Source organism: Pteropus vampyrus, unplaced genomic scaffold, assembly GCF_000151845.1.
Source record: "Pteropus vampyrus isolate Shadow unplaced genomic scaffold, Pvam_2.0 Scaffold30, whole genome shotgun sequence".
Lineage (NCBI taxonomy): Eukaryota > Metazoa > Chordata > Mammalia > Chiroptera > Pteropodidae > Pteropus > Pteropus vampyrus.
In genome coordinates, this window is record NW_011888811.1 from 10,912,115 (window position 1) to 10,935,026 (window position 22,912).

The following is a 22,912-nucleotide window of genomic DNA, read 5'->3' on the forward strand; positions in this document are numbered from 1 at the left end:
GATGGCAGTGGGGGGTGAGGAATGAGGAGGTGACTGCAACAGGTACAAAATTTTCGGGGGGTGGTGATGAAACTGAACAGTGCGATGCTAATTTGGGTGTTCTAGGACTAGATAGTAGTGATAGCTGCACAACATTGGGAATGTACTAAAAACCACAAAATTGTACACTTTCAAATGGTGAAAATTATGGCATACAAATTCTATCTCGAAAAATAAAAATTAAAAAGAGAAAAGTGTGACATATAGTATCTGACTTACAGATACTGAGTAATTTGCTAAGTTTCCCCTAGCCCCTCATTAAAAGTGGTGACAGTAGGATTCAAAATCAAGTCATTCTGATACAAAGATCCTGATTTTTAGCACCTCACTAATTTTTCTCTAACAGGTGCTGAAGCAGAGGGCTACTGGAAAGCAGAAATAGTAAAATAAGTCCTTCTAATGGTTCTGCTATTTTGACTAAAAAGTTGTTTATTCAATCATATGATCAGTTGATGGTGATTAAAGAAAAGAGTTATTCATATTTTTTGTTCAACTAAATGAATCTATGGAGACCATATTAATAGAGCCAGCCAAATACACAAAAGACTATAATGACAACTTAGAGGAGAGAGTAAAAAAAATCAGGAAAGGCATGAAAAATATTAACACTGCTTTTGCCTAAACACAACATTGCGAGCATTTGTTTTTGCCAAAGAGATAATGAAAGGAGTTAATAAAATCAAATTAAACTTAAGAGAAAATTGGTTTGACATATAATCCTCAGCTAGAGACTGTGTATTAAAAGCAAGGATTAAAAAGAAACAGCAAATACTTCTGGGGTGCCAACCACGATGTACTAAATCAGGCACACACGGCTTCACGACCCTTATATGCCGCTTTCTCAGCCAAATAATCTTGGCCAAGTTACTTCATTTTACAACCATGCAAATCCTCACTTCTTTAAAATGACTTTTTCTCTTCTTCTCCTTGATTCAAACTGGACTTGTGCTCACTTGCTTCTTTTCTTCCCTTATTCTTCTGCATACTGCATGGACCCTCCCTTTTAACCATTAAGCCCTTCAGTCAGCATCAAACAGTCTTAGGAACAAAGCCTCAGGTCTGTTAACCACAGAAACAGAGTTTTGGTCAAACTAAAGATAACATCGTGCTGCTCCACACCCATGAAGGTGAAATGACCCTACCAGCATCCCCTTGAAACTAGACATAATGATGCCATGACTGACATCAGGACCTGATGCAATGATCACTGTCTCTTAGCCCTGACCAATTAGTAGAGCCCATGACCTCAACTCTCCAAGCTACCATGACTAAGGAGTTTTCTCCTATGTAACCTATCCCTTAGAGCAGCAGTCTCCAACCTTTTTGGCACCGGGGACTGGTGCTCATATGATAATCTAACGCCTGATGATCCAAGGTGGAGCTGAGGTGGTGATGCTAGCACTGGGGAGAGGCTGCAAATACAGATGAAGTTTCCCTCACTTGCTCACCTCCCACCTCCTACTGTGTGGCCTGGTTCCTAACAGGTCATGGACCAGAGGGTTAGGGACCGCTTTCCTAGAGGCCCCCCAGGTCTCTGGGCACTAGCTCGCTTGTGTCTCCAGGGCTGACGACATTTCCTTAAATAAACCTCTACTTTCTTTGCTGCAAACTTCTGTCCATGTCTCTTTTGGTTTTGACACGTGCAGGCAAAATGAACCCTGAGTGTGGTAACTATTTCTCCAATCATCTTTTTTCCTCTATTGTAAAATACAGAAAATAAAAAATTTCCTCACAAGGTCACCATTGTTCTATAAAGGGCAGCAAGTAGGAATCCTAAATGGTAGCTCTGATTATTAATTATTATTTGGGACAGGTACAATGAAACCACTCAACATTCAAGTGGCCGTCAAATGACAAGACCTACTTTCAAAGGGAGAGCCCAGTTTCCCTTTGTCAAATACAAGGCCCTGAATTTATAAAGATCCCCTAAATCTTCTGTAATTTGGAATTTTTTATTCGTAATTTAAAAGACTCACAAAAAAATGGTCTTTGTTTACCCTTGATGGAAAAAAACATAATACAGAGAAAAATGTGGTTTCCTTTCAATATGGTAGACTAAGCTTATGTAGCAAATCCTCCACTTCCCACCACGAATAATTAGAAATATTTTTTAAATTACTCTCTCATGAAGATTTCAGGCCCAGACAGTTTTAGAAAGGAATTTAACAAATGTTCAGGGCATAATTAAATTATAATTTATATAAAGAGCTTTAAAGATTAAAAGAAGACAACTACCCAACAGACATTATGAGACTAGGACATTTTAATACCAAAACTAGAAAAAGATAGTAATAGAAAAGAAAATTACTGACCAACCTAATTTACATATATAGATATAAAATTCCTAAATAAAATATCCATTAGTTGAATCCAGCACTATTTTCAATCTAATAAATCATGCTCACACAGGGTTTGTCCCAGGAATGTAAGATTTTTTCAATGTCATATCTTTTAAAAAATCACAACATTAACGGAATAACGGGGTGGGGGGACATATAATCATCTCAATGCATGCAGAAAAGGCATTAGATAATACTTTATGCATAAAAGTTTTTACCAAACAAGTAATAGCAAGAAAAATTCCTATTCTGATAAAAGATACCTCTCAAAAACATATAGCAAATACAATACTTAATGACAAAACTTTAGAAGCATTCTCATTAAATTCGAGAATGAGACCGAGATTTTCATCATAATTTCTGTGATTATTTTACTGACGGTCTTAACCAATGGACTACAACAGGGGAAAAAAACTGGTATAAGGATTAGAAATTTCTGACATTTGTTCATGATTTTTCTACATAGGAAATTAAAAGAAAAAATTCGAACTACCAGAACTTATAAGACAGTTTTATATTTAGCAGCATTACTATATATAAAATCAACTATAAAAATCAATAAGTATTTATGCCTTATCAATAATCACTTCATAATTATAAGAGGAAAACTATTACCATTTAAAATCATAATAAAAATCAAGCAATAAATCTAATAAAATGTTTAGTACCTTATGGAGAAATTTTTCAGATGTTATTGAAGGTCACCAAAAAGAGCTGAATAAATGATTAGGTTTGTGGATGGAGGATTTAAATATTTTTATATGAAGATTTACTCTAAATTAGCCTATAAAATTCAAGACTATTAACCAAACAATTTGTCCTGAAAAAATAACAATTAAGCATATGGCATTAGTACATAAAGAGATCAATGAATAGTACAGAGAGCCTAGAAACAAACTAAAGCATTTGGCAACTTAAAATATATGAAATGTAACTTCATTAATCTGAAGGCAAAGTAAGATTATTTAATAAATGGCATTTCCATTTGGAAAAAATAAAACTAAATCTGTATTCCACACTACACACAAAAATTGCTGATGGTTTAGAGACCTAACTGTTAAGCAAAATAATGAGATCTATTTGAAGAAATATAAGAGGAAGTCTTTTTGACATTGGGATCAGAAAGGATTAAACAAGACAAAAAAAAAAAAAACAGTTAATGAAGGAAACAATTGTTAAGGCTGACAATGTTAAAATTTTTAAATTAAAAGTGCCATAAAGAAATTTAGAAGATAAGTAGCTAAGAGGAGTAACAACACAGAATAAGGATTAGTGAAAAGAATTTAGGTGAATGTCTACAAATTATTAAGAAAAAGAAAATAAGAAGTAGCAAATGACATAAAGAGGAAATCAGAACAACCAATGACCATGTAAAAAATGTACAACCTCACTCACATGAAGGAAATTAAGGTTATATGGCATAATTTCTCACATAGTTCAGATTAATAAAATCAAAAAGTATAATAATATCAAATGTTGGTGAGGATGTGGGAAAACAGACAGGATTATACGTTATTATAAGTACATCGGACACCAATTTAGTATTATCTAGTGATGTTTAAAATAGGTATAATCTATGACTCACTAATTCTGGTTCTTGGTGTATAACACACAGCAACACTTGCACATGTGTTCCAGATAGTTCATCCAAGGTCATTTATTGAAGCAAAGTTTGTAATGAGGAAAAATTGCCTTCAACAACCTGAATGTTCAACAATAGAAAAACTGATAAATTATGGTACCTTCATAGATTGAATACTACATAGAGATTTATATAGTATATAGCATTTCACAATGCTCTGATTTAAATGAAGTAACTAGATCTATATAGATGGATACATTTCAAAACCATAATGCTGAATGAAAAGTTACAAAATGACAATAAATACAGTAAGTTAGAGTTTGTATAAATTAAAACACACAAATCGATACCATATAACATTTATTGCTGTATATAGCCAAAAATGTATATAGCCAAAAAAAATACAGATAGGAAGGCATTCCAAATAGTATTGTCTCTAGGGATAAAAAAAAAGAAATATAGTGAGAAGGTCTAATACAGTATATTAATTGAAGAATAAGTAGAGAGAGAAGATGAAGCAGAAGGAATATTTGAACAGATGATGGGTGAGGATTTTCCAAAACTGAAGAAAGATAGCAATATGGAGATTCAAGAAACTAACTCAATGAACCTCAGTCTGCTTAGAATATAGAAGTTGCAAAAGGCACCTGTTCCTTACAGTAACAACACAAAAATCAGAAAAATTGCAAGTTCATGACTTTTCTGGAACCTATCAGAAAGATAAGTTTGCAAGGCAACAAATCTGAAAACAAGGAGAGGCAGGCTTTGGCAGGAGAAGATAAGACACAAGAAGTTGCCTACATGGAACAGACAGAGCCAGACAGGAGAAGAAGAATTAAGCTGGAATTGTCTGTCAATTGATAAAGGCCAAGTGAGCACTAGTGAGAATGTGTAGAGCTCCCTGGGGCCACAAATACAGGGGGAGTTTATATGACACAGCTGTAGTTTCTTCACAAATCTCACTGGACACATGCAAAAAACTGGTGAGCATCTTGAGAGGGCATCCCTTTTGGTACAGATCTGGGGAAGGGGAATAGTGGCCAAATATAAATGAAAAAGAAAACCAAAATAGTTCCATAACTACCAAATAAATTGAATTCATAATTTAAAACGTACCCACAAAGACATCTATCAAACATTTATGGAAATGTAATACTAATCTTTTACCAACTTCTCCAAAGAATAGCATAAGAGGGAAAATTTCCAAATGCATTTGATTGATTATACCTTGATATAAAACCTGGCTAGGATGGAATGAGAAAGGAAAATTTAAGCAAATCTAACTCATTAATATAAGAACTTTTTTTAAACTTCATATAGTCAATATATAAAAGGAGTAAAAATTATAACCAAATTAAGGTTTATTCTAATAACACAAATTTGGCTTAATTTTTTTTAAATACCCAATTTTAATTTTGATTAACATACCATGATTTTGTAAAATGTTAACATTACAAGAAGCTCGTGAAGGCATATGAAAACACTTTGTACCATCTTTCCAAATCTTCTATAAATCTAAAATCCTTCTAAAATACAAACTATAAAAAATCAGTACAGTTTCTCACATTAACATGATAGAGAAAAATATGTATTTTAATAGTTGTGGGAGAGCTATTCAATGCAATTTAAAATTCATTTATGATTTTAAAAAACTTAGCAACCTAAGAATAGAAATGTAACTTCCTTTATCTAATAAAAAAATAACTTTATAAAGGCTAATAGCAACTTAAAAGTTAATTATTGAAACTCTCCCTTTGAGACTGGGAGTAAGGCAAGGATGCTCACTGTCACTTTCATAGTTCACATTGTACAGGTGGTCCTAACTATTACAGTAAGGCAAGAAAGCGATGTAAACCATGAAGAGATTGTAAAGAAGGAAATAAGACAGTCATTATCCATGAATCATATGACTGTGTATGGAGAAAATCTAAATTATAGATAAATTATTATAGTGTACCAGTGAATTTTGCCATATTACCAGACATAAAAAATTATTTGTTTTCTATATATAAGAAACAAAGTTAATTTTTTAAAAAAACCTATAAATATATCTAACAAAAGATGTACAAGACTTCTCTGCAGAAAAGCTAAAAATAATTTAGAACAATTAATGAAAAATAAACTATGTTCATGGAAGTCTCAATACTGTCAAGATGGTACTTCTCATTAAACTGATCTCTGTATTCAAATTAATTTCAATCTAAATCCCAAGAGGTTAACTTGTGGGATTTGAGAGGCTGACTTCAAATTATACATAAAAATGCAAAGAATTGGCATTAGTTGAAACACTCTTGAAGAACAAGACAGAATAACTCAATCCACTGGGTATAAAGACAATATAAAACTACGATTTTTTTTTTAAGTTTATTGGGGCAACATTAGTTAATACGATTATATAATTTTCAGGTGTACATTATAATTTGACATCTATATACTCTATTGTATGATTACCACCCAGAGTCCAGTTTCCTTCAGCTGCCATATATTTGATCCCCTTTACCCACTTCATCCTCCTCCAAACTCCCTATATTTGTCTCCCTTTACCCTGTCTATCTCTTCCCTCTTCCCCCATCCCCCACCTTCTGGTAACCACTAGTCCATTGTCCATGTCCCCAAGTCTCTGTTTGTCCTGTTCATTTGTTGTAAAGTTACGATTTTCAATAAAGTGGTGTACTGATTCAAACTTAGATCAATAGATCAATGAACTAGAATAAGAAGCCTCCTGTGAACCACATCAAAATTCTCTCGGCTCCACCTTTAACTCCAGTGTGCTACTGCAACAACGAGTCGCCTGTGCACCCACGCTGCACCTTGCTTTGGACCCACACTGCCTACCTCTCTCCTCCTGCTCTGGGACTGCTCTGAAGGGATGCTCATATTCAGAACTCACACATGTTCCACCTAGAGGTACATGGGGATTAACAACCACGAAGCCAACCTTCAATCTTGGTCAGTGAAGGTACCAATAGAAAAATGTCTCTTCCTTTTGTTCCTGGAGTGTTCTGGGTTGCATTTCATAAGGTTACTAAAAAGGTAAGAATTCCAATGACCTATAGCAGTGGCCAGTTCAATTACACATCCTTGTATTGGCTTCCTCTGTTTTCTTGTTTTGTTTACCCTGTCTTGTACTTCTGCTACTTGGAGTGCCCAAATAAGCAAACCCCATTGAACCTTTGCCTTGAGGCTCTGCTTTCAGGAAAACCTAGTTGAAGACAGTGGCACTGTTGAACAATGGGGTAAGAATGGCTTTTGCAATGTTATGATGCTGGCACAATTAGATATCCACACAGAAATAATAAAATTTGACCCTTCCTTATACATCATTTTAAAAAATCAATTTTAGATAGATTATAGATCTAAATGTTAGAGGCAAAACAATAAAACTTTCAGAAGATAATGTGGGAGAATATCTTCAGCACCTCAGGGTAGGAGAAGACTTTTAAAGAACATATCACAGCCGTAAAATAAAAATTTGATAAATCTGACTACATCAAGATTAAGAACATCTGTTCAGCAAAAGACATCATTAAGAGAATGAAAATGCAAGGCCGAGAGAGTAAGAGAAAATACTTGCAACACATTTAACCAATAAGGGGCTTACATCCAGAATATAAAATGTAAGTTTTATAAATCAATAAGGAAAAGATAGGGAAAAAAAAAAAAACAGTAGAAAAGTCAAGAAGAGAGCTGAACAGTCACTTTAACAAAGAAGCAATCCAAGTGGCTACCAAACATATGAAAATGAGCTCATGATGCGTAGCACTTATACATATCCACCTGATTGGCTAAAAATGTTTAAACTGACAATCCCAACTGTAGGCAAGGAGAACAGGGGAACTCGCAAATTTTGCTGACAGAGTGTATACTGATACCACCTGTTAGGAAAATTGGGCAGTTTTTACTTAAACTGAACATATGTATTACCCGTGACCTAGTAATTCCACTCCTAGAAATATAACCATCAAAAATGCATATACACACGCACCAAAGGAAATGGACAAGCATGTTCACAAAAGCATTATGCATTAGGCCAAAATTAGAAACAACCCAAATCTTTATCAACAGTAAAGTGGACAAATCTATCCCTTTGTATTCACACAACAGAGAACAATGATGAAAATTAAAGAACTGCAGCTAACCACAACATGAATGACTGTCACAAACGTGATGCTGTAAAAGAAGTCAGACGCAGGTATCTGTATGGACATGGTTAATTAAAATTCCAAAACAGCCAGAACCATAGTGTTTACAGATATATACTTTGTGTTAAAAATATAAAAAAAAAAACCAATAAAGTGACTGTCATACAGCCAGAATTAATGGGCACCCTTAAGGGGAAGAGGGAGTTGTTGTTTTTGAGTCAGGTCACTTTGGGGGGGTTCATGGGTGCAGGCAACACTGCATTTGATCTGGATTACAGTTATCCAGATAATGACATGATAATAATCCATTAAGCCATATGTTCATATTTTTATTTGTTTTTTCTTAAGTGTGTAATGTGTCACAGTAGAAAAACTTTGAGAGGGATGCACATAGTCCTAACACAGTGGGTTTTCACTTAATTTTAACTCTCGTTGTTATTATGAAGAGAAAGTTTAACAAGCAGCCTAAAGCTAAGGCATGAGAACTGAAAAGGCTTTAGTCATAAAAATGCCTCACCATAGTCCATATGGCAGGACTTTCCAAATTCCTTTATACGCTTGATGACATTTTTGATGAGGAGTGGCTCAAAATAGTCAGGAGACTTTTCCAAGGGCAGAAAACTACTAAATGCCTTTAATGAGACTTGAATTCAAGGCTTCTCCTTTGGGTCACAGTCCACTCTAGGAAGTGGACTGTGAGGAGGAATAAAAAACTACAGGCAGAGTAATTAAGAGAGTAGGAAGTGCTGGCATTGGGCTTTGCCTATTCAGCCCTAAGAAATGGTTGTTTAGGTTTTTGACTCTGTTCACTAGTGTGTGTGTGATTTTTGTTTTCTCAGTAGACGCTCTTGCTAAGGCCATTTAACTAAGCAGAAAGCAAAAATGGGAAAAGGCTATGATCATTTGCCACAAGAGAAGTTTTTCTTTCTTGGAGTCCTGGCTGCTTGAACCTGTGTTAGTACTAGGGTGAGTTCATGTTGAATTCTCAATTTCTGTTTACCTCTTTTAATGACATCTACTGCTGAAAAATAATCACCCTCCAAAGCTTTGGGTACTGGAACTCGCTCTCTGAGAGACCTCTTAAGAAACTGCTATATTTCAGCTATGAATAAATTACCCATCATGAATGTACTTCAACCCCGGAATAATGGGATATGCCCTCGCCCCTTTAGATTACATCAGTGTAACTACACAGATGCTAATTGTAATACTCTGTTATTTGCACACAGAATCAAGGGGCAATGTCCTACCTTAAGAGTTTAATGGCTCTAAAGCAGCAAGACGCAGATTTTGTTATCCCACTCTGGCTTTTCAGCAGCTGGTGGCCTCTGTAGGAAAATGCAAAAGCAGAGTAGTTAAAGCTTGGATACGTTAGCATTTACATACCTGCTAATTAAATCAAAGGGAAAAAACCTCATCTTCCCAGCTGAAAATCTTCGAACCTCGGAGCACACCCCGGGCACGAGCAGAGCGCACTGCGCATCTCATGTGGAACAGCACTGTCCCAAAGAAATGTAATGTGAGCCGAAATTGAGAGCAATCTATGTAATTTTAAATTTTCTAGTAAAAATAAACGGGTGAAATTAATTGCAATGATACATTTAGGCAATATAGCTAAAAATACTATCTTTTCAATATATAATCAACATAAAAAATGTTGAGATACTTTACATTCCTATTTTTATATTAAAATCCAATGGGTATTTTAGACTTATAAGCTAGAGGAAGAAAAAATTTTTTCCTCTGCCTTCTTAGGTTGAGTAAATGAGACCTACAAATTAAACTGACAAATGACAATTAACAGAAGAAAGGTACACCAATTTTCTTTTTTCCTTTTTGTATTTTATTTATTTATTACATTTTATTTTTCCCCCTTCCCACCCCTCCCCCCCCCAATTTTCTTTGATGTTAATATTTTACTTTTTACATGCACAGAGGCCTTCAGAGGAAAGACATGAAGATCCTAAAAGCTGGTTAGGCCTAGGGTCTTAAGAGCATTTTAAGAAAGGGTGATAAATCGTGGAGAAGTGGCTGGACCTAAGAAAAGGAGTTTGGCTGGGCATGGTAAATTGTAGGGAGGTAAGTGTATGGAGGAAACTGAAGATAAGGGTTATCTTAGTAAGATTTGTTTGTGCCGACCCATCACCATGCCGACTTTTTGTCTCCAGTAGTAATGGCTGTTCTCCTCCTCCAGCTACAGGGAGGGGAGGAGGAACATCCTCACAAGGGGAAATTTACACCCAGCTTTTAGGCAGATGGGGGAAGGCAGAGAGCTCTCTGCATCTGTAATTTCTCAACTGTCTTCAGCTCAAAATCATCTCTATGCCAAAGTGGCATATTTTGGGGTGGCGTAGTCTGAACCTCTTCACAGCAGATCCCAGTTTTGACTCGATATATTTCACCTGCGCAATAGCCACATGTTACTAGTGGCTCCTGTGCTGGACAGCGCTGACCTAGCGCTTCTTGTTGTTTCTGATAGAGCAGCTTCCCCAAGTGCAAAGCTAGGATTTAAATTAGGCTATGAGCATAAAGTGCTTACATAACCTCAAAAACATGGTAAGCTCCAGTAAATGGTAGCTATTATTATTGCTATTGTTGTTGCTCTTGGGTTGAATACTTTTGGCTTGTTTTCTATAAAAGTCTACATTTTAATTTTTATACCCTTCTTTGGTCCACATGCATGAAATATCAAAATCTTATTACATATAGCATTTGTAAATGCCATGCACATTGTTACATTTAATCAGAGCTTTAATGACATAGATGCCTCACATTTTAGTCGTTTTTATCATATGTCTGATCTTATCACATCTGCATACCACCTGTACTATTATTTCAGACTTGTCTTCAAAGTTTCTTTAGACTGAACATTTGGGATTTTACCCTCATCCTGAGAAGTCATAGCTCTGAAATAAGTAGTTTGATATTCTAGATATATAATTTTCTTAATGTTAAAATAAATGCATAATTTTAAAAAATGTCCTTGTGCCTCTTCTGAAGATATCATATATGCAAAAATAGTATGCCTACCATATTTTGAGGAAAAAGCTATATAATCAGTATTTACATAGTAGTCCATCCTGGCTCCACTATCCTTAAGCTTCATGGCCTTGGCAGATTACTTAAGTCCTCCAACCATTAGTTGTCTTATTTATAAAATGAGATTGTCAGGGGATTTTGAGTATTAGATGAGATAATGCATACAAAGTTTTAGCAGTCCCTGGTTTTGTTGAGTGCCTTGATAAGGAAACATTAGCTCTATCTTTATTATAAGTGATATATTATCTTCACAAGACTCCACTAAAGAAACCAAGGATCATTATTTCTACTTTATAGATAAGAAAACCATCCCTGATAACTTGTCCAGGGTTAATGGGCAAGTTTGTAGCAAAGTTGGACTCAAAGTCAGGTCTTTGAAGGCACGTTCATTGCTACGTCCACTAAACTACATTTGCTGTGATGGAAAATATGTGTCTATTTTAATCATTGCTACCTACTAAAAAAGGAATCTTCCCCCTGGCAAAATAATTGAGTGGAGGAAATCAGAGAGACTTATCTTTCTTGACCATCAATAAGTATTTCTGGAGACCCTTGAGGATGCAAAGCCCTTTTCACCAAGAAGATACAATTTCCACTGCTCCCTTAGCTGACCACAGAACAGGTCTCTGTGGAATTTATTCTTAGAGCAAACACTTGAATGTACATTACAGTGAAGCTATCGTTTCAAGTTGGGCTACCTATCACCAGGCGAATTAAGAATCTGAACAACTTTTCAGGCAATGTGGTTCTGGTGCCTAAAATAGCTTGATATGTCAGGTTGGAGGAAGGAGGTGGAATGTGCTTCTAGAATTTAATTTTCAAGTCGAGGTCTAAATTCTTTGTTTCACTCTGTGAAATTGTCAAGGCACGCAGCCTTGGTGTCTTTCACAGAGTAAGGGCACATTCTGCCTTTCAACAGACCCAAGAAACTTTTCAAGGCAAATTTAAGTTAGAAAATCATGCCAGGAAATACTTCTCCCGATAATATGCAGCTTTAAAAAACTGTGGGTCTTGTTCATAAAGATTAAAGAACTGCCATGATCAATGCCACATTTTCTCTGTTTTTCTTCTCTAAGATTTCTATAATTAAACAAAAGTAGGTTATGGATTACGACCAATCACAATCCATATTTCCAAAAGAGACCTACTTATAAAAGTATAAAAGAATAGAATCTATAGCACATAATTTAATTTTTAATATAATATTTTTTAAGAAGCATTTTATATATATTTGCCATTTCCCCAACAAAAATGCAAATCTATTGAGGCACATATTTTAGGAAAGTCTATTGTTGAGTGAAAAAAAATGAAGATTCCAAAAATGGCTTATTCTGTGTGATCCTGTTTCTATAAAACAACATCTTAAACTTATCTATTTTATCTATACATCTCTATCTATCTGAACAAGATTATATCAAAATGTTAATGTGCACCCCTGGGAGGGGGCAGATTATTTTTTTTTTTCATATAGTTTTGTATTCTAACTTAAACAATGCAAATGTGTTACTTGTAGTATGTTGTTCAAACTATTTAGCATTTTGGCTGCTTGGTGACTTGTGGATAGCCAGCTCTTACAGGGAAAATAAGGCCGAAGGAGGATGCTCAACACTCCATGAAACCCCATGGTGCAGCACATTTCTGGGAGAAAGAGTTCTATACACATCTCCATTTAAGCAAGACTCCAGGAGAAACAAATTGGGTACTACCAGCAAGCTATTCATTAACCAAGAGTTAGGGTGGTCTGACTGATGCAATTCCCGTGACCTAATAATCAGATGTGGGCTTTCAACCTAGCCTAGTGACATGAGAATGTTTCCTCACCCAATATAATGAGGACAACGTTTCTGTTATACAGGACTGACTATGTGAGGATGAGATAAGGTACTGTGTGTAGGATGCCCAGACCAATACCTGGAACAGAGTCGAGGTGTTTAATGAGCAGGAGCCGCCTGCAGCTAGGCCCAGGCATGGTCCCTCCTCAACCCCAGAGGAGACATTAACTTCAAATCCCTAAAGTACCTCTCCCTCCACCAGTTTGAAATTCTCAAAGGTGACTGCTGAGCCTGGAGTTCCTGTTAGGATCCTAGAGACTGCAAACAAGAAAAAGAAGAATCAGTCAGGAAAACTAACTTAGTCTTAGACATAAAGGTCAAGAGCTAGAAAGCTGAATTTATTTTGTTCACAGTGAGAAAATTAAAATTTTGATAACAGAATCCAAAAATGAGCACTAAAACTGGATAATGCAAATCCATTGAGGAGAAAGTAATTGTCTTAGAAAGAAGAAAATTCTCCATAATAATAGCTAGGCTTAGAGAGGCTAATTTAACCAAATTCACATAGGTAAGAAAGGGTGATAGTGGGATTTAAAGTAAGTTTGATTCCATCATCTTCCTTTTCTTATTACAGTTATAAAATCCTCAGGTTTGAAATGAATGTTAAAGGCTATCTATTTAGTCAGTTTCCTCATGTCTAAGAGGATACAAAAAATAGTAGCTCAAGCGTTCCCTATAAACTTGAATTTTAGATAAACAACGAATAATTTTTAGTATTTGACCACAGATATATTTATACTAAAAAAAAAAAATTTGTTTTTCTGAAATTTAAATTTAATGGGTATCCTTTATTTTATCTGGCAACCCGAAATATGATGTCAGCTCAGCATTCTACATAAGATCTAGTCAAAATAATAGATTTTCTTGGAATCTTGAAAGGTGTAATTCAAGGCAAAGGAATGATGACATTTTATAGTTTTTAAACCATAAAACATTTGTGACGCACTCTACACTTGACTAATAACTTCTTTTGATTTCAGTTCTCCCAAACTAAAACTCAAAGAAATTATGCTACTTGCTCAATGTCACACAGCTAGTAGGTTAAAAAAATCTGACATTGAAATCTCGATCATCCAATGGTGCTGGCACTCTTACTATTATTGCTAGTAATGGAAAAGGTAACTATACTTTATTAAGTGCTTCTTATATTGTCTCCCAAGGGCTATGGTTAGACTCTGTACATCACCTCCCCCTTCATGTGAAGACAAACTGCACAGAAAAGCTTCTCACTGAATACTGTTTAGAACCTTGCTTCCCAAAAATTCATCCCTAAATGTCAAACTAATAACAAGCTAAACTGAGTAGTAGCACATTTTAAGTTAATACAAAAGTTGACAAATTCCTGGGAAGTTGCTTGGAGAGCCATTGTCTATTAATATTTACAACATGTGTCTCCTCTGTTAGGCTTTGAGATGCTTGAGAAGGAAGAACACATATTGGCCACCACTGTATCATCCTTCATTGAGCCTGGAGCCAGACTTTGCAAAGAGGAAGGATTCAAACAAATGTTCACTAAATAAATAAAATGAATGAGCAGAAGTCTTGACAGTATCAATTTAAGATTCTAGAAGAGGTAAGAAGACAACTTATTTTTTTTTTGGTTTTTTTTTTTTTGGTTTTTTTGGTAAATGATTTAAAACTATCATAGAGAGGTTTTTAAGAGAAGAAATAGATCAATCGGCAAGTAGTGTTAATCTATAGAGCAAGCCTTGTTCCTCTAAACTGTTGCTTGAAAATACATTGTTAGAGAAGGGGGAAAGCAGAGGAAAGAGCTGAAAGTCTTCCTTTAATCAAGCAGTATTATGGTTCTTCAGCAGGCAACTTGCTTTATTGTGCAGCTTACAAAATACATAGAGAGTGATCCCAGAAAGATCCCATCTGCCAGTACTGCCACAGAAAGTTTTGCTGTTAAGAGACTGTGTTTGATTAATAGTAAGTACTAGGAGATGGCTGAACTGAGGGGGACTATCAACAAAGCTTACCAGTAATCTAGTGACAGAGTGTTTAATAGAGGAAAGGAAAAGGAAGAAACAAGTACCAGGAAAAGAAAGAAAGATATTCAGAAACAGTCAAGAGGGTGAGTTATAGTCCCATGTTTACAACCTGCTAGGAACAGAATTTGATGAGGTTCTTCTCTCCCTGGGCCTGTTTTTTTATCTGTAAAATAAAGGTATTAGACTGATCTATTTCCCTGGATCTACAGGGTATCATTAAGTGGTATGCCAAAGGAAAAAAAAAAAATGCATTTCCGTGGTTAATTAAATTTGGGGAAATGCAGGAGTAAGCAAAACAAAATGGGTTTATTTCAGAATTTTTAGTGCATTTGGAGTTCAAATGTGCTTTCTTTTTTCACCTTTAGAAGGGGAAAATAGCACCTACCCCATAAAGTTCTTGTGAGGATTAAATGAATCAGTTTTAAGAGCTAAATGGATGTTAGCTTTCATTATTATGGCTATCAGCATCATCATTATCATTATTATTATTAGTCTCATAAGTGGAGGAGGGGGCTATAGAATATAACATCGTCCAAAGACATGTCTTATTTACTTATTAATTTATTTGTGGAATATCTCATTGGGGGCTAACATTCTTCATTATACCATCTGAGAAATCCTGACCTAAGGACGCTTCTGTGTTTGATACCCTATGACTCCACGGTAAATTAACTCCTAAATACAGGCTGCTTCACCCTTAGCAAGAGTGCTAAAGCCCACAATAAGCCCACAAATTTGTTGAATGAACAAACAAATGAATGAATTTTTTAAAGCTGAGAACCTACAAAGCCTACTCAATTCACAGGCCCAGACTGTAGCCCTGCCTCTCAGCCAGAAGAGTTTTTCAGAGCCTGTGGTTTTGATATTCCAAAAGGGAAATAAGAAATTCAATATATCTGCAAATGCTCAGTGCCATCCCCTCCTAGGCTAATTTGCCCATAATCATCCAAGACATTAGCTGCTTCATTCATTCACTCATTTATTCATTCATTCAGCAAATATCTACAAAACTTCCCTTATGTTCCAAGCATTGTTCCAGCAATGAGGAGATTACCATGATGAATCATTCATAGTGCAGGCCTTCACAGTAATTAGTCTCCTTGAGGAGAAAAAATATGTAGAGTAATGGCAATTTAAGATGAGCAGTGCTGAGAGCAGCAACAGTTTAATGCAATAACAGATTACAGTAGCTTTAAGAAGCAGGAACATCTTCAGGAGAAAAGCAAGTGGCATTTAAAGTGGACCATGGAGGACCCAGGCATGTGGACATTTCAGGCAGGAGGAATTCATGGGCAAAGACTCAACACCACATCATACCAATAACGTATATCATATGTAACCATGCGGCACAGCCTAAGAGTGTGTTAAGTCTTCGAAATATAACCCAGCTCTGCTACATGCCGTTTCACTTGCATTAAACAAGTAGCCTCTCCTATTTTCCTTATTATTTCTAAAATGTAAATATTAATGTGAGATGAGTAAGCAATAGTAATGGTTAACGTTTAGCCCTTGCAGAGTACCAGGCACTATTTTAAGCCCTTTGCACACATTGGTTCATTTAATCTCCATAATACATTTCTCAGGGGATGTAATTTGACCAAATTAAAGACCCAGGCCAAATCCTAATCATAGTACTCTGATCTCTATTTCGCCAGTGAAGAAACTGAAGCCCAGCAAAGAACCTCGATGGCTCAAGGTCACACAGGTAGTAAACGGCAGAGCTGGGGCTCGGACTTAAGATCGCCTGATTCACCAACCTGTGCTCTGAAGGTCCGTGAAGGCTCTCGTAACAAACAACTGCACCTGCAGCAAATGTGTCTAAAATAACTGACTGTTTTAATCATTTACATAGATTAACTCATTTAGTCCTTACAAAGACCCTATGAAATAGAAATGAGAAAAGTGAAACATAGAGTCACACAGCTAGGAACTAGTATACCTGAAGTTTGGATGCTTGCTGTGAGGCTTCTAAGTCTGAGCTCTTAACCACGACATTACACTCCTTCTGTTACAAAAAAGGGGAAGACCTGGGCAGGGGCGAGCATTCTGAGCACTCAGAACCCCTCTTCCTTCAGAAGATTCTTTAAATGATCTAAATTTCAAGGGTTACACGTCTGTGGTGCAAAGTGTTCCACTGGGAATTACTCCTCTCCTGATGTGAATCATTCATATCGTCACTGCATGAACTGAGGAGGAGTTGGAAAGGGTTTCATTAAATGAACGATGTGGAACTTTCTGTATGTTCAAACTGACTTTGTCTATGTCCTTATAGAAGGGATTTTCACTGTTTAAAATAGGGGCAGGTGTACGCGGTATGCAATTGTGTTTGTGAGTACACACACTAGAAAAAGAAGTGGAAGGAGCTATTAAAAATATAATAGCCAAGTTAAAAGACATACCTTAAAATTAGGGTTTCCAAAGCTTAAATAAAAGAAGTCCTGTGGAGCCTTTTTATTTCTACCATTCCATGTTCTGTAACCTTCTTTTTAATGGTAGCTATCATCTCAAATGTCGTGGGCATTTTCTTAAGCTAAAAATGATCATTAGCTTTTAGAATGAAACACCAATAACTGTCTGATAATCTGTCTCAGTTAAGCTATTTTTTGCTGCTCTCTTTCACTGGTTTTTACTCAGACTATGAAAAATGTCTAGCAGGTGGACTCTCTGCTGAAACTGAAGGAATGATGTATTTGGGCTAATTGCTTTGTGCAAGAATTGGTTAGGAAATACTAACTCGTGTTAAACAGCAAAGTAAGTGTACAATTAAGGACAACTGAATAGGAATTAAAGAGCAGAAAAAGATTATAGTGAGTCTCAGCTTATAGCACGAAAATAAGAACTCCCTACTCTACAGCCAATCTCCTCTGCTTCCTTGTTTCGTACCCCTGAGTCTTTTTCAATTAGCTATAGGTCATGGAAAAACAAAAAAACAAATCTATCACCCATCTTTTACTTTCATTTGAAGCTGCAATATGAGGTTGTTATTGGTAAATAAAATAGGTCATTTAAAAAGTTTGTTAGGTATATAGTACATATAAAATATTTATTCAATGTATTGTTATTAAAAATTCCTGAGGATTACTATGTGCCAGGCATTATGCCAGTTTAAATAACATTAACTGATTCAGTCCTCACGATTTATAAGGATGAGTGGTATTAACCAATAAGGAAAACATGGCTCAAAGAGGTTAAGTAATTTATCAAAGGTCGTACAGATGATCAGTGGTGAGGCAGATTCCAGCCCATGGCCATCTGACCAAAAACCTGTTCTCTTAATGGCCACTCTGCATGCCAGATTTACCTGTTGTTATTTCTCCAGGCTTAAGCAAGTCTCTTGAAACAGCAAAGAAACCTGATAATGGCTACATTATTATCTGATAGTTGCATAAAGTGGTGCCTCTCAAGCTGGAATTTCTGGAACATGGAAAGGGCCTAGGGCTCTGAAGCCATGGGGTTTTAAATGGTGTCGCTTCCTGGAATATTAAAACTAGTCCACTGGTAATTAAAAACACTTGTACATAAAAATACAAATTATGGAGTAAAATTCACAGCAATTTTTTAAGGTAAAACATGATGAGGATTCAAAAAAATTGGAGGTTAAGCCACATTTCTCATGCCCGGAAGCCTGACTCAATCTAGTCGCTGTCACACCTGAGCCCACCTGGCATCCCCTCTTCTCCTGGTGGTAGCACTGTGATTGTCCTTTAGGAGCCACTCTGAGTGACTGAGCGGTTGACCCCATTCCTGGTTCTGATGGAAGCCTGTGTTCCAGGCCTGAGCAATGGGACCCAATTGGAGATAATTAGAAAAGAGACTTTTTTTGTCTGGACTTGAAGCTGGGAGGATGACTGCCTGGAGCTGCTTTGAGCCATCTGGCCACTATGTGAACAGAGCCTGCCTGAGAATGACGCCAACATGGAGCAAATCGGGCCAAGAGATGGAGCACGACCAAATCCTGCCGAAGCTGTTTGAGCCCTGGCCATCCTTGAGGCGAACTCCTGAACTCATTAGTCATGCAAGTGAGTAAAAAAATTTTTTTGAGTAAACATGTTTGTGCTGTCACTTGCAGCCGAAAATATCCTAATACAATGTCTAGCAATTCCTTCGATCATTACAGAAACCCAGATGTCAAGCTGCTGGCCACAAGATGGAGGAGAAAATCCATACCTGCTGATAGTTTTCCATGAATCAAGTTCACCTGCACATCATGGGAGAGAAAGGATCAGAACCTCAGAAAAAGGAGATGCTCATGGATATGAACAGCCAGGACCCGACTCACACAGCTACATAAATCAAGCAATGAAATAAAAATGATGTATTGAGAAAATGGGCAGGAATCCCAGAATAAATAATTCTTTCTGTTCCCATCATAATGTGATGGTGGATATGCCTGGGTAGGAATGACCTACACAATGAGACAAAGAAGAGAATAAATGTGATTTAACCTACCCTCTAAGAAAATCATTTGCCATTTTAGCAAAAAGAGAAATTTTAGGTGCAATGCGCACATATGTGTATTTATACACACCTGCTCTATTCTTCAAAAATCCTGAGTCTAATATTGGCTATAGTTTTATTTATTGTGTCTCCTGATTATCAAATACCAATGTCAAAGAAAGTCAGAGTCTGAAGTCTAGATCTCACCTCCACCCATTATTGCCATGTGGTCTTGAGAAAGTTATTCACACTCTCTTACCCTGAAGTCATTCCCACATTTGGCCACGACATAATGATTTTGGCTTCTTTCCCAAATTCAATACTCTCATCACCTTTGCCAAACCAGTCTCCCCTTTCCTCTGTGCTCATACTTCCAGATACCTCCGAGCTGGCTCTTCCATCTATACCTGTCTCAATCTTGCCTCCCTTTTAGCATCTATTCCAAGTCCTACCAACTCTGCAAAGTCCTCCCTACTGTCACGGTTTGCACTTATCTATTCCTTCTGAATTTTCAGAGCACAGAATATCAAGTGTGTTTAAAATGTCATATAGTCTAATCCCACCCCCTTCCCACAAATCCGTATTTAGCCACTGCAAACTCAAATGCCTACAGGGGGCCTGAAATTCATATAAAAGCATGAGGAGTATGAGGTGTAAGACACTAGGGCAAAGGTATATAATTGAAAGTGACACCTGCCTGGTTACCATGATTTCTAAAATATTACACATACATAATAGCCAAATCGAATGCAAATGCAACTATGTCAGATCGATGGACTACTTTTGTAGACCCTGACTTACAGCATCTCATTCATGACATGATCACAAATCCCAAGTGAAAATTACAGCTATGTGAAGCATGCTATTTCCTGTCCTGTATTTCAGCTCTATTAGAAATCACTTTTTATGGATTAGTATCTGGAGTCGCTGCTACATTAGGAAACACTCAACTCTCTCAAATCTCTTGTACTGTCCCACAATTATTTCAAATGCAATATTAGTCTTATTCCACAAATGAAAGCTCCTTGAGATCAGGACACAAGCCATTATATGGCACACAGGGTTGCATTAGAGAGTGATTTCCTTTATGCGACTCATGTACTCTACCCCTGACCATAAGAACATCTTGTTTGAAGAGAATTTCTTTGGAGGCCTATTATAGAAAATGACAAATGAAGCAGTGAAGCAATTAAATCCAAAATGGTCACCCACAGGATGTGGGAGAGGATCTCTCATTTCACCCAGAAATGTTGATTGTAGTATGATTTTTGTTTTGTTTTGGTGTGTCTGCAAAGTGAAAATCCTTCAAGCATTCATCACCCAGCAATTACAAAAAAATGTTGCAATTAAGTTTTCTTTTTTTCCAAGCTGATAAGTGTCAGGAGAAGAAAAATAAACCACATTAAATCCACTTAGGCAAGGCAGATTTAAAAAAATAAACTTAAATGAACCAAAATTATGTTAACGGTTCTCAGTTTCTGTTGGTAAGTACAGAAATCATGAGTATTTGACCAGTTTTCCTATTATTTCATGTGCAAAGTTTTTTCACCTATGCTATCCACCAGGTTAGTTCCTGCTATCTCTTGAGTGAGGCTCTTTGAGGTCAAGGCAGCCAATCCACACAGAGAATGCAGAGCCCAGAAGCCTCCAACGTCCCCGGTGAGTGACCAAGGGAGAGCACACTCACCCTCTGCTGCTGAAAATGGAATGAAGGAAATTTTAGGTCTTCATAAACTCTTTTAATGGGACCATGCCTGGACCAGAGTTGACAATTCAGTACTGATCTGCAAATGAGTGTTGAATGAGCACATACTTTCCTCGCTTAGTTAAATTTTACAGTAGTTCTCCAAAAGGAAAACAAAACAGAGGTAGAGGATGTAGTAATTGATGAACAAATGACATTTATTGTACTGTGGAATATAAATGAGAGTTGTCATTATTTTGTTAAAGTTGTATATACATACATGTGTTTGTGCTAATGAGTTTACGCAATAAAAAAAGAAATTTGCCCCAAAACATCTTATCTCTTCTGCATGAGCTCGTTAATGTCAAGAAATTAAGCTTGATGCTCTGGGGAAAGAATATGGAGATATTTAGGCTATTAATGATAATAAAAATAACAATAACAATATTTATCAAGTATGAATTATGTTCAAAGAACTTTACATGTAGTTTTGTAATTAATCGTCCTAACAACCATTTGAAACAACAAATATTATACTTCATTTTACAGGTGAGAAAATGAGGCACAGATAGATTAAGTATCTTACCCACTATTTAATAATATAATTATTAAATTATTTTATAATTATTAAGTAGCGGAGTTGAGATATGAATTCAGGCAACCTAGATCAGAGATAGCTAATATAAACATTCTATTTTTCTAAATCTCATCTTTGTTGCATCTCCTGGTTCCCCAATGAACTGCTTTCATGGGACACGTGGGTTTTTTTTTTTTTCTTTTTTATTTCTCCCCCACACACACACACATACACACACACTTGTGTTCTTTAAATAGCAACTATCTTAAATTCACAAATTAGCTTCTCCAAAACTGTCTTCCAGGGTACACAACTGTTCTGTCCAATATAATTTATTAGCAGCACAATTTATCCAATTACATTTTGGAAACTTGGACATAAGGCCAAACAGGTTGCCCTACTGCAGGACCCCTCAGAGCCTTGAACACGCCAACGCGCACTGTATTTAAAACAAAATGTAAACTCTTTGTAGGTGGCGATGCCTATCAGACCCATCACGATCTGGCTTCTGCAGACCTTCCCAAATCCAGCTGCTGCACTCGCCTCCAATCCCCATGCTCTAACCACACTTCCACACCCTCGGTTCTTCCCACCGGCCAACCTGTTCCCTGCCACAGTCTTCCCTCGCACTTGTTGCTCTTTTCATGTCTGACTCCTCCTCCCTCCCACCTTTCAGGTCTCAGCGGAAATGTCAGTTCCTTCAGAAAGGCTTTCCCACTGGCCTATCTGAAACCCATCCCAGTTGTCCTTATCCTATTACCTTTTTTATTTCCTTCACACATCTGTTCATTTATTTATTTACTTGATTATTGATTATTCGCCCTTTTCTAAATAAGAGGCTCATGAAGACACCAGTTCCAGAAGGACAGGGAGCTATCATTTTGTGCTGGATTCCCACGACTAAGAACAATCTCTGACACATCGAGATGTTCAGTAAATGTCTGTTAAATGAATGAATAAATCTCGAAGAAGTAGACCCAACTTACTCCATTTTCTAAATCAATCTGACCACGCCACTCCCCCGTTCCGTTTTTTATATTATTTCATATTATTTTCAGGTGTATAGAACAACAGTTAGACGTTTATATAATTTATGAAGTGATCCCCCGATTACCTCTTCCCCTTCTTAATATCAGCATATCTCACTGAAAGCTTCTATTCCATGGAACACAGTATGTAAAAAGCAAAACTAAACCATTACTCAAAATAAAGGAAAATTTAACTTAATCTATCTGTGGCCTACCTTA

The 22,912-nt window shown here is 36.5% G+C and overlaps 1 protein-coding gene across 6 annotated transcripts in view; it reads right to left on the minus strand.

The window, feature by feature from the left end:
* Positions 1-22,912, minus strand: part of SGCD (sarcoglycan delta) — a 1,401,159-nt gene that overhangs the window by 985,854 nt on the left and 392,393 nt on the right. For 5 of the 6 annotated variants that reach the window (XM_023528634.1, XM_023528637.1, XM_023528635.1 and 2 more), the window contains one exon: positions 9,353-9,430. The gene's annotated coding sequence lies outside the window, so the exon portion shown is untranslated. Of the gene's footprint in view, positions 1-3,963; positions 4,045-9,352; positions 9,431-22,912 lie in introns of those variants that run through there. The other variant, XM_023528639.1, reaches the window with a different exon arrangement.